The following is a 12,876-nucleotide window of genomic DNA, read 5'->3' on the forward strand; positions in this document are numbered from 1 at the left end:
GAAGATCAGTGTTCTAATCTCTTTTCTATCTAATCTTTTGAAGAATCAATTTATTTATAAATAACTACCATTTTTACATTCAAGATAATTTTAATTTCTTATCTTTTTATCAATTCTTAGTGCATTCTGACAATGCATTTTAATTATTACATTGTGTTACTGTACATAATTAAAACTAATAACACCATTTATTCTAAAAAGTGTTAAAAGTGCTTTTGCACTAAGGTAGAGTGATCTTCTTTCCAGTTATTTTGGATTATCAAGGAAGTTTTTATAGAAGAATACTGGGCTTTAGGTCAAAATAACTGACTTAAAGCTGTCACTCACTAAGATGACCAGGATGCTTTGTCTTTTACCCATCTTTGTATAATTCATGGCACCTATCACAATGTTTTAAATATACTAATGATGATATTTATTGAGAACTTATTACATGCTACATGCTCTTCTAAGTACTCTACATGCATTAGTGCATTTAGTCATAATAATTCTAAGAGGAATATATTTAAGAGAAATGAAACTGAGGCACAGAGAAGCTAAGTGATATATTTCACTATATCTTAGCTGCAATATTTTTTTCACATTTTAACATCTCCAAAGTAGGATGTGTATCAGTCAGAGCAGCAGCAATAAACAAACAGCACACTTTGAGTAACTTGAGGAGATTTTTATAAAAGTATGCATGCTTTAAAAAGAAGCGGTTTCCCTAACCAATAAGAGATAATGAAGGACCTGGTGGCTTGCATCCTCTGGAAGACATTCCACTCCTTGGCCTGAAGTTACACGATGAAGGAAGCTGAAGAAAGCAGTGGTTTTGAGAGGGCTGCCTAGAGGACTATGGCTATTGTAGTGGTATATAGGCAAACCCTGACGCCACCACAGGAAAGATATAATACCCTGACCTCACTCTCTTCCCACCTCTGACCTACATTTACTGCCAATTCCTCCAATAAGTCAGCCTCTTAGGACCCAGAGAATGGCAGAAGAGATTGGAGAATGGATCTGGAGAAGAAAATGGAGGATATTCCGCACAAGATGCACCTTACAGTAGAGAACATGTCAAGAGTCATTGGCAGAATTTTTGTTTCCTACTGTCACATAATTAATACATTACAAATTAGTATTATTCTTTTATTTGATAAGCACAGAAACTTGTTCAAGATTACACAGTTAGGAAACAGTTGTGGCAGAATTTGGACCCAGATAATCTAACTCCAGAGCCCATGCCCTTAACCAACATGCACTATAAGTAGATTCTTAATAAATATTCATGGATAAAATTTTGTTGCTTTTTTAATATTAAACTTGAACAATTTTTTTCTGTCCTCATCTACAGCATCTCCAGAGGTGACCCTTCTTCTGGGGAAGAATAAATCTTCAGTGTGCAAAGCACTTGCAGGGAAGCCAGCAGCACAGATCTTCTGAGCCCCAGAAGGAGATTGCATCACTGAGTATGAATCTCAGATTCACAGGAAAGTGTCCAGAGCACATGCCACTGGGTAGGCAACAATGTATCTTATGTGACCTGCTTTGTTTTACATTTGTATGGGAATAAGAGTCTAACCATAGGTGAGTAGGCTTGCAGCAACTGATCTGATTATGAAAACTTCTTACCAAACAAGTCATCACCTATTTATGTACTCGGTTATCTCCTCAGGAAATTCTAATTGACTTACATTGAATTTTTTCATTCTATCTTCCATTTACTTTATTCCCTCTTTCATGTTTTACTTTGCTTTATGTCTTATTATTGGACTGAGGTTGATTTTCTCAGAACAAATTTCCACTTTAATTTTTTATCTGTTTATCAATTCTTAGTGCATTCTGACAATGCATTTTAATTATCAGGTTATGTTACCACTTTACAATTTTTCTTTTCAATTGTGTCTAATCTACTTTTTAATCCACCCCCTGAAATTTAATTCCAATAATTGTATTTTTCATTTTAAAAGTTCAGTTCTTTCATTTTATTTTCTGTTTCCTCTTTTCCCTTTTTAACCTTGTTAACCTTATGTTATTTTATGGTGATTTTGGTACTATCCTATTATTTCTAGTTATTGTGTTGCCAATTCTCCTGTTGGTCGCTGTAATAGAATTACAGAATTATAGAAGAAACAGTGACCCTTAAATGGTAAATGGGAGTGGGGAGAATTTAGAGAGTACTTTATACAAGGGATAAAATTTGAATGAGGCCTGGAGGATAGATAAGAGTTTAAAAAGTTAATTAGACTGACAAAGTAAAAAGAGGGCATTTTGTTTTACTTTCAATTAATTTTTATTGGAGTATAGTTGATTTACAATGTTGTATTAGTTTCAGGTGTACAGAAAAGCACATCAGTTATACATATACACGTATCCACTCCTTTTTAGATTTTGTTCCCATATAGGTCATTACAGAGTACTGAGTAGAGTTCCCTGGGCTATATAGGTTATTATTAGTTATGTATTTTATATATAGTAGTGTGTATATGTCAATCCCAATCTCCCAATTTATCCCTTCCCTTACCCCTTTTTCCCTTGGTAACCATAAGTTTGTTTTCTACATCTGTGACTCTATTTCTGTTTTGTAAATAAGTTCATTTGTACCATTTTTTTAGATTCCACATATAAGTGATATCATATGATATTTGTCTTTGTCTGACTTACTTCACTCAGGATGAAAATCTCTAGGTCCAACCATGTCACTGAAAATGGCATTATTTTGTTCTTTTTTATGGCTGAGTAATATTCCATTATATATATACATCTTCTTTATCCATTCCTCTGTCGATGGCCACTTAGGTTGCTTCCATGCCCTGGTTATTGTAAATAGTGCTGCAATGAACATTGGGGTATATATATCTTTTCGAATTATGTTTTTCTTCAGATATATACCCAGAAATGGGATTGCTGGATCATGTGGTAGCTCTATTTTTAGTTTTTAAAGGAACCTCCATACTGTTCTCCATAGTGGTTCTACCAATTTACGTTCCTACCAACAGTGTAGGAGGGTTCCCTTTTCTCCACACCCACTCCAGCATTTATCGTTTGTAGATTTTTTGATGATGGACATTCTGTCCAGTGTGAGGTGATACCTCATTGTAGGTTTGATTTTCATTTATCTGATAATTAGTGATGTTGAGCATCTTTTCATGTGCCACTTGGCCATCTGTATGTCTTCTTTGGAGAAATGTCTATGTAGGTCTTCCACCCATTTTTCTGATTGGGTTGTTTGGTTTTTTGAGCTGCATGAGCTGTTTGTATATTTTGGAGATTAATCTCTTGTCGGTCATTTTGTTTGCAAATATTTTCTCCCATTCTGAGGGTTGTCTTTTCATTTTGTTTATGGTTTCCTTTGCTGTGCAAAAGTTTTTAAGTTTAATTAGGTCCCATTTGTTTATTTTTGGTTTTATTTTTATTACTCTAGGAGATGTATCAAAAAAGATCCTGCTTGCAATTTATGTCAGAGAATGTTCTGCCTATGTTTCCTCTAAGAGTTTTATAGTATCCCATCTTACATTTAGGTCTTTAATCCATTCTGAGTTTATTTTTGTGTTTGGTGTTAGAGAATGTTTTAATTTCACTCTTTTACATGTAGCTGTCCAGTTTTCCCAGCACCACTTATAGAAGAGAGTGTCTTTTCTCCATTATATATTCTTCCCTCCTTTGTCATAGATTAGGTGACCATAGGTGTGTGGGTTTATCTCTGGACTTTCTATACTGCTGCATTGATCTGTTATTGTGCCAGTACCATACTGTTTTGATTACTGTAGCTTTGTAGTATAGTCTGAAGTCACAGAGTCTGATTCTTTCAGCTCATTTTTTCTTTCTCAAGTTTTCTTTGGCTATTTGGGGTCTTTTGTGTTTCCATACAAATTATAAAATTTTTTGTTCTATTTTTGTGAAAAATGCTATTGGTAATTTGATAGAGATTGAATTGAATCTGTAGATTGCATTTTTACAATACTGATTCTACCAATCCAAGAACATGGTGTATCTCTCCATCTGTTTGAGGGCATTTTAAATAAATATGACTGAATATACAAAGACTTAGAATCATCAACTTACTTGAAATCACTTGAAAGAAATGCAGTGTGGGGAGAGTGGATGGTGACTAGGTCAGTGGTGTTAAGGAGTTTTAGGAGACAGACAGCTAACAAAGAGGAGTCTAAGAGAGCTAGATGGTAAACTGTGGCAAAATGGAGAGCAATATTCCACATAAAGCATGTGAGAATGTATAAGAATAATTTAACACTTCAGGTCCAGCAGATGATTTCCATTAGAAAATGAGGGCTCAATATTGCCACATCTTAAAATTTCTCAAAAGAGCTTGACATCTAGATTTTTATGTAAAATTTTCTTATTTGAAAAATGTTGTTGTGTCAGCTCAAAACAAATTCAAGTATCTGCAGTTTAGATTTGACCAGTGTTTCTAATCTCTCGGCTAAGATGTTAAGTCTTGAAAAATAAACTAAGGCCCAGTTGTGAAGAGCCTTCTATGCCATTCTAAGGAATTTATATTTTATTCAATAAGCAATAGAAAGGCAATAGGGGGTCTCAAATAAGGGAATGACATGATATGGTTTTCATGGACTAGGATTAAAAGAAGTTAGTGGCAAGGAGATCAGTTTGCAGTCTATTTTAATAGTCTAGGACATAGATAATAAGGGCTAGACTTGGACATAAATAATGGTAATATAAAATATTTGGAAGGTATTTTGGTTGCAGGATCAATAGGATTTTTATATCAATTAAATATGGGACTTAAGTAGGAGTTACATGACTGGGTATTTTATGTCAGTAAATATAGATGATGATGCCATTGCTTACATATGGAATGCAAAGAAGGAAGTGAAGATGATTTGTTTGGATTCAATCTGTTTTACAGATGAGTTGGAAACACAGGTTTGAAACATAGGAAGTTAAAGCGGGATTCAGATTTGGGAGTCATCTTCTTTCAAGCAATGGATAAGCCAATGGGAATGAATCAAATTTTTCTAGGGAATGATGTTGAGTTGGATAGAGAAGCAAGCACAAGATGGAATCTAGGGAACACCACATTTTTAGGAGTGGGCCAAAGAAGAGAATCTAATAAAAGAGGCAGAATGCAGTCCATGGGGAAAGAAAATCTATGGAAACCAACAGAAGAGTTTGAGGGAGGAAGAAGCAAAAATGTCACGTTCCTTCAAGATGTCAGGTGGAATAGGAATTTTAAATGTTCTTTGAATCAATCAGTGGATCACTGATGACTGTCATAAAAGCAGTTTTGGGGGGTGGTGGAAAGAGCAGAGGAACTGTGTAGGAATGGGAAGGGCTAGCTTTTCAGTCAGCTTTTGATTATTTTTTAAAAAAATATTGTGAATCATATCAGGAAATATCCCAAAATACCTTACTGATGTTCTTTTGTATGATATCATAATATTCATTTTCTAGGAATAAAACTCTTTAAATAATTTTAAATAGCACATTGGTCAAAAATATTTTGATCAGAATGCTAACATTTGATGTCTTATTTACAGACCCCTTTCCAAGGAACTTTTGTGGAACATTAGGCAAAATTTCACTAGAAATTCTTAAATTTTTAAGAGAAAAGCAAAACACCTTTCTCCAGATTCCTTTGCTACTTTGAGCAAAAAGCATTATTAGTATCAATGATACACTATAGATCAACCTGACTTGTCAGTACGGAATGTACCTTTAAGGCATTACTTGTGCTTGTATTTAAAGGTCTTGAGCCTCCAGGTTATTCCACCCCCTGGACTCTGCATAAGTCTCTCTTTCCTTCTGGGCATTCTGCCTGTTGTGGGATCCACTGCTTTCTGGAAGTTTACTGGATGCAAGTTATCTATTAGTTAATTAAAATGGACTGTGAATTCAAAGTACGTTTATTGAAATGGGAAATTCATAGGCAACAAAATTTGTGATCCTGCTATGCTACCCCTGTAGTCTTAGTATTCAATACTTACAACAAACAGCAATAGCTGTCATTATTTGAATGTTTACTACTCTTCCAGGCACTATACCATATGCCTCACATGTCACTTAAACTATTTTTTTCTTATTGACAGGGATGGAACTAAATATTGGGGGTAACTGACCATTTATGTGAAAAGCTTTTATGTCTTATATGCATGCATTTTTCGATATGTCAAGGTACAGCAGTGATCTTTGTGGGGGGAAAAGAACATATAATAAAAAAAAAGCAGGTTTCTCTTTCAAAGTGTAAATAGCTTTTTATTCACAGTTGCTTTGCCAACTAGAATTGTTAAATGAAAAATAATGGGACTAAATAAATGAAATTACATTTTTCTTTTTTCTACATTTTCCTCCTCCCTAACATTTTTTGGCACACAAATGGATAAAAGAATAATCTTTGAGCTTTCAAGCTTGTTTTAGCTTAGCTCTAGTTGAAATGTGGTCCAAGGAACCCTTGCAGGAGGTTTTCAAGGTTGTTTATATTTTCATAATAATACTAGTAAGTTATTTGCTTTTGGCACTTACATTCTCTTGCATTAGTGCACAATAGTTTTCTAGATGCTACATGGCATATGTTGATAATATTGCCTTAATGGCTTATGGAGTATTTGTGTATTTGTGTGGGTGTGTCTCCAAATTTTTCTAAGGCAAATTCTTTGGGATTCTCAACAATTTTTAAGGGTATAAAGAAATCCTGAGACCAAAAAGCCTGAGAATTGCTGTTTTAGCCAATATGAAATACATATTAGGATCACTTATGACTGAATTAGTTTTAAGTTTGGAAAACATAACTTTAGAAAATTATATAAAATTATAAAATGTTATCAAGTGTGAAAAAATAATGAAAATGCATAAGCTGTATCATTTGGTTTACCTGAATTGATTGTAAATTACTGAGTTCCTGGCTGTGAGTCTCTCTCTCTCTCTCTCTCTCTCTTTTTTTAGAGTTATAACAGGTTCTGATAGTTAAGACTAAAACTCATTCCTTAGCTTCAGAGCTTCCTCTCTTTCTTCGTTTTTGTCATGTTTTATAAATAAACATTTAGATTTTTATTAGCCACTTTCTTTAAAATTAACACAAGCATAACCTCAGTTTTTGTTGACTACCAACAAACACACCTTCCAACCTTAATAACCTGCCATTTGGACAAACACCATGTGGTTAAGCCAAACAGTCAGTCTGTGGTATTTTGTTACTGCTGCCATAGCAGAAGAGTACACTATGGGACTTGGTCTAACCTGCCTTAAGTATGGGTTATGTTTGATGTAAATACTTTCCATTTTTAGCCTAAATAAACATTTGAAGTATTCCATTTATCCCACTTATTCTTATCTTACCAAATCTAATTGTTTACTATATCTTTCTCTTTTTTTCCCAAGTCTCCTGCTGTTTTTCAGGATAGCTTTCTAAGTCAATTCTGCCAAATATGTTATAAATCAGCATTAACACTTACTGTGGAAATATTTATCAGTGGCCCCTAAGGTGTATAATTTTCTCTTTAGTTTTTTTTTTTTTAAAATAATGACATTTTATTTTGTGAGATGAAACATTTATTATAGGACATTCAGGCAATACAGAAAAATGTAATTTCTTCAAATTCCACCACTCAAAACAACCAGTGTTAACATTAGCTGAACACTTTTCTATGACTATATGTAAAAAGAAGGAAAGACAGAAATTATTTTATAAAAATTATTTCATATAAGCATGTTTAAATAAAAATTACTTTAAATAAAAATTATTATGTTTATTGTTACTTTATTTTAAGCTAGAGAAAGAAGCAGAAGTCATTACTGAATGTGAGATAAAAATGTCTCTACCACATACAAAAGTGAACATTAATGTGAATTATGATCTTTGAGTGATAATGCTGCATCATTACTGGTTCACTGATTGTAACAGATGTACCACTCTGCTGGGGATATTTGCAATCAGGGAGGCTATGCACGTGTTGGGGTAGAGGGCAAACAGGAACTCCTTGTACTTTCTGCTTAATTTTTCTGTGAATCTCAAACTGCTCCAAAAAAATTTAGCTTAAATATAAAAAAGTAAGCTCCTTTTCAGAAGCAGTATTTTCTGGTGTATCATAATGATGTATAAGGCAGCCAATAAACTAAAAACCAAAACAAAAGCACAGCATGCCAAGTAGAGAAAGTGTCTATTCCAATGAGTTTGGACTATTGCCCCTTACATATTGAAAAAAAAATCCTTACCAGATGAGACACTCATTTCTAAAGGAGTTATGTCAGTTAAAAAAAGATTGTGAACAATATTAAGAGGATGATGCAACTGTACATTTTAAACCTGTATTTTCACTGTCACTGTTTCTGTTGACTCCCTGCCAACAGGGAGATAAGATAAAGACCAACTTTACACTTCTTCAAACAGCCTTTCCTCCCACTTTCTGATTTGTTGGTTATATATTATTTTTACATTTTGAAGGTTTAAAACACTTGTGTTCTTTATACGTAATTCTCTCAAGTATTTAGTTTTAACTATATATTTAAATGGATTTATTGTTCATCATCAATCATGATTTAAAATTTTTATTTATTTATTTTTTGGTGGGATATCACCACCTACAATAACCCATTGTAGCTCATAGTCCAGAATATGTCTATCTCTCTGTCATGACACTCACTGAATGTGTGGTAGGATCTATTATATCTAACAGTGTAATCATAGAGTTATTAGCAGAGCTAGTTTTCATTCTGAGAAAAAGAGATTAAAAAAAACCCTCTCAGGATCAAAATAAAATAAAACATACTAACAAAGTCTTATTCATAGTCACAACAATTTAGAGACTACTGATTAAATAATATATTGCTAAAATGTTACAACAGTTATAGCAATTATAGCATTAACATAACCAACCACCTTGCCTGTGGTTCAGATGAGAAATAAGCAAAGAACAATTTCTTCTGAGCCATGATGTTTAATGATGACCACAATTGACCACACTGTGAAAACCTAATATTTAGTTTGTGTGTATGTGGTATATTTCCATTCATGTGTTTAAGGATATTAGATAAAATGTTTGTATTAGTGGTGGAAATATCTGTGATAAGAATCAACCTGAACAGGAAATTCATGTAAGTAACTATTTCAGTGTTAAATATGCACTTTAGAAAGGCAGGTAGAAGAGAAAGATGAGAAAGGCTGTCCAGAGAATTGGGGAAGAAGTGCAGGGAGGCAAGCTGATTGTGGAGGGTGACAGACTACCTGGAGCCCCAGATAGGTCCAAGCAGAAGCAGCTTAAGCCATGTTGATGAAGGACTGTAAAGTCTCCAGAAGTGACCTTGAAAGTAAACAGATTTTGGTACATAGGAAATAGGTTATCTCCAATGCAAATAAAAATGTCTAAGTTTTGAGAACAAAGTCAGTATGTAGGATATAACATATGCAGGATATAATTATTATAAACATATACACAACTTGACAGAATTGAAAGGAGAAATAGGCAGTTCTACAATAATAGCTGGACACTTCAATAACCCACTTTCAATAATGAATACAACAACTAGACAGATAACCAATAAGGAAATAGAAGACTTGAACAATACTATACACCAACTAGACCTAGCAGAAATACAGAAAACTCCACCCCCAAAAAGCAGAATACACATTTTTTGTTGGATGTACATGGGACATTCTCCAGGATAGACTATGTGTTAGGCCACAAAACAAGTCTCAATATTTAAAAAGATTGAAATCATATGAAGTATCTTCTCTGGCCACCATCACTGAATGAAACTAGAGAATTCAAAGATATGTGGAAATTAAACATCATTTTTTAAAACTAATAATGGGACAGAAAAGAAAAGGGAAATTATAAAATACATTGAGATGAATAAAAATAAAAACGTAAGATACCAAAACTTACGGAAAATGAAAACAGTGCTCAGAGGCAAATTTATAGCTGTGAAACCCTATGTTTAAAATGAAGAAAATCTCAAATAACCTAAATGTACACCTTAAGGAACAAGACAAGAAGAGCAAACTATTCCCAAAGCTAACTGAAGAAGGAAATTATAAAGATTAGAGTGGAGATAAAATAAAGAATAGGAAAACAATAGAGCCAGTAAAACCAAAAGGTAGTTTTTTAAAAAGATCAATAAAATTAGCCAGTTGACTAAAAAATAAGAGAGAGAAAACTCAAGTTACTAAAGTCAGGAATGAAAGGGACAGTATTACCAAACTTACAGAAATAAAAAGTATTATTATTTATAGAATACCATGAACAATGGTATAACAAAAAATTGGATAACGTATATGAAATTGATAAACCCTTAGAAACACACACATTACCAAAACCGACTCAAGAAGAAATAGAAGATCTGAGCATCTGTAATAAGTAAAAAGACTGAATCAGTAATATAAAACCTCTCAACAAATAAGAGTCCAGGGCCAAATGGCTTCATTGGTGAATTCTACTAAACATTTAAGGGAGAATTAATGTCAATGTTTCTCAATTTTGTTTTCAATAAACAGAAAAGAAGGAAACACTTACCAACTCATTCTATGAGGACAGCATTACCCTGATATCAAAACCAGACATAGACATCACAAATAAAGAAAACTACAGACCAATATTCTTTATGGATATAGATGTAAAAATCCCCATCAAAATACTATCAAATTGAATCCAGTAGCATGTTAAAAGAATGATACACCATGTTCAAGTGGGATTTATCCTAGGAATGCAAGGTTAGTTCAATACATGAAAATCAATCAATGTAATTCATCATTTGAGTAGATTGAAGGAAAAAAAGCCTACATGATCATCTGAATTGATATAGAAAAAGCATGTGACAAAATCCAACACTCTTTCATGATAAGAACACTCAACAACCTAGGAATGGAAGGAAAGTCCTTAACATAATAAAGGGAATTTATAACCCCTCCCCACAGCTAATATCATATTTAGTGATGAAAACTGGAAGCTTTATCCCTAAGATCAGGAACAAGACAAGAATGTCCACTTTTGCTACTTCTATTTTTTGGAATTTCAACATTATACCAGAAGTTCTAGCCAGGGCAATTAAACAAGTAAAAGAAATGAAAGATGTCCACATTGGAGAGGAAGATATAAAACTATCTCTGTTCACATATGACATGATCTTCTTATATGTAGAAAATCCTAAACGTAGTACTCCCCCACCAGTACAATTAGGACTAATAAACAAATTCAGCAAAGTTGCACAATACAAAATCAACATGAAAAATGAACTGTATCTCTATGCATTAGCAATGAACAATCTTAAAGGAAAACTAAGAAAACAATTTTATTTACAATAACATCAAAAAGAATATTGAGGAATAAACTTAATCAAGGAGTTGCAAGACTTGTACACTGAAAACTGTAAAACTGTTCAAAGAAATTAAAGAAGATCTAAGTAAATGGAAAGACATTCTGTATTCATGTATAAGAGAGTAATAATTGTTAAAATGACAATACTCTTCAAACACATCTGCATATTTAATGTAATCTCTATCAATATTCCAGTAGCCTCTTTTTTTTCCAGAAATGTAAAAACCTCAAATTCATATGGAATTGCAAGGGACCTCAAATAATCGAAACAATATTGAGAGAAAGGAATAAAGTTGGAGAACTGACATTCCCAATTTTAAAACTTCTACAGGTTTACAGTAATTGAAACAGTTTGGAACTGGGCAAAGAATACACATGTAGACCAATGGAAAAGAATTGAGAGTCCAGAAATAAAACCATTCTCCCACGGCCCATTGATTTTCAACAAAAGTGCAAAGACCATTCACTGTACATAAGAAAAGTCTCTTCAACAAGGTGTGCTGGGACAAATGGATCCCCACATGAAAAAGAATACACTTGGATCCCTATTTCACATCATATTAAAAAATTAACCCCAAGTAGATTTAAAAAACCTAAGTATGAGCACTAAAGCTATAAAACTCTTAGAAGAAAACATGTTCAATCCCCTTAGATTTGGCAATAATTTTTAGATATGACATCAGGAGCACAAGCATCCAAAGAAAATATAGAGAAATCAGAGTTTATGAAAATTAAAAACTTTGTACACAAAGTTTTATGTCAAAATACACTACCAAAAGAGTGAAAAACAATGCACAGAATGTGAAAAAAAATTGCAAATCATATATCTGATAAGGTTTAAGTATTCAGAATATATAGAAGATTTGTACTACTCAAAACTAAACAACCCAATTTAAAAATGGGTAAAAGATTTGAATAGGCATTTTCCCAAGGTAGATATACAAGTAGGCACAAGCACATGATAGGATGGTCAATATCACTAGTCACTAGGGAAATGCAAATCAAAACCACAATGAGATACCACTTAACACCCACTAGGATGCTACTACTATTACTACTACTGAAATGGAAAACAGGTGTAGGCAAGGTTGTAGAGGAATTGGAACTCTTTTTAAAAATTATTTATTTATTTATTTTGGCTGCGCCAGGTCTTAGTTGTGATATGCAGGATCTTTGTTGCGTCATGCTGGATCTTTAGTTCCGGCATGTGGGCTTCTTAGTAGTCACATGCATGCGGGATCTAGTTCCCTGACCAGGGATCAAACCTGGGCCCCTTGCATTGGGAGCATGTAGTCTTACCCACTCGACCACCAGGGAAGTCCCAGGAATTGGAACACTTATATATTGCTGGTAGAAATGTATAATGGTGCAGTCATTGTTAACAGCAGTTTGGTGAGTCTTCAATAAGTTAAACATAGAGAGGGAGATCAAGATGGTGGAATAGGAGGATGCTGCATTCACCTCCCCTATGAACACATCAGAAATACAATTACACGTGGAACAACTCTTACTGAAAACAACTTGGAGACAGGTAGAAAGGCTCTTCTACAACCAACACTGTAAAGAAAGATCCCCATGAAGTTGCTTAGGAAGGGAGGAGAAGCTATCA

The sequence above is a fragment of the Orcinus orca genome, chromosome 5 (genome assembly GCF_937001465.1).
Source record: "Orcinus orca chromosome 5, mOrcOrc1.1, whole genome shotgun sequence".
Lineage (NCBI taxonomy): Eukaryota > Metazoa > Chordata > Mammalia > Artiodactyla > Delphinidae > Orcinus > Orcinus orca.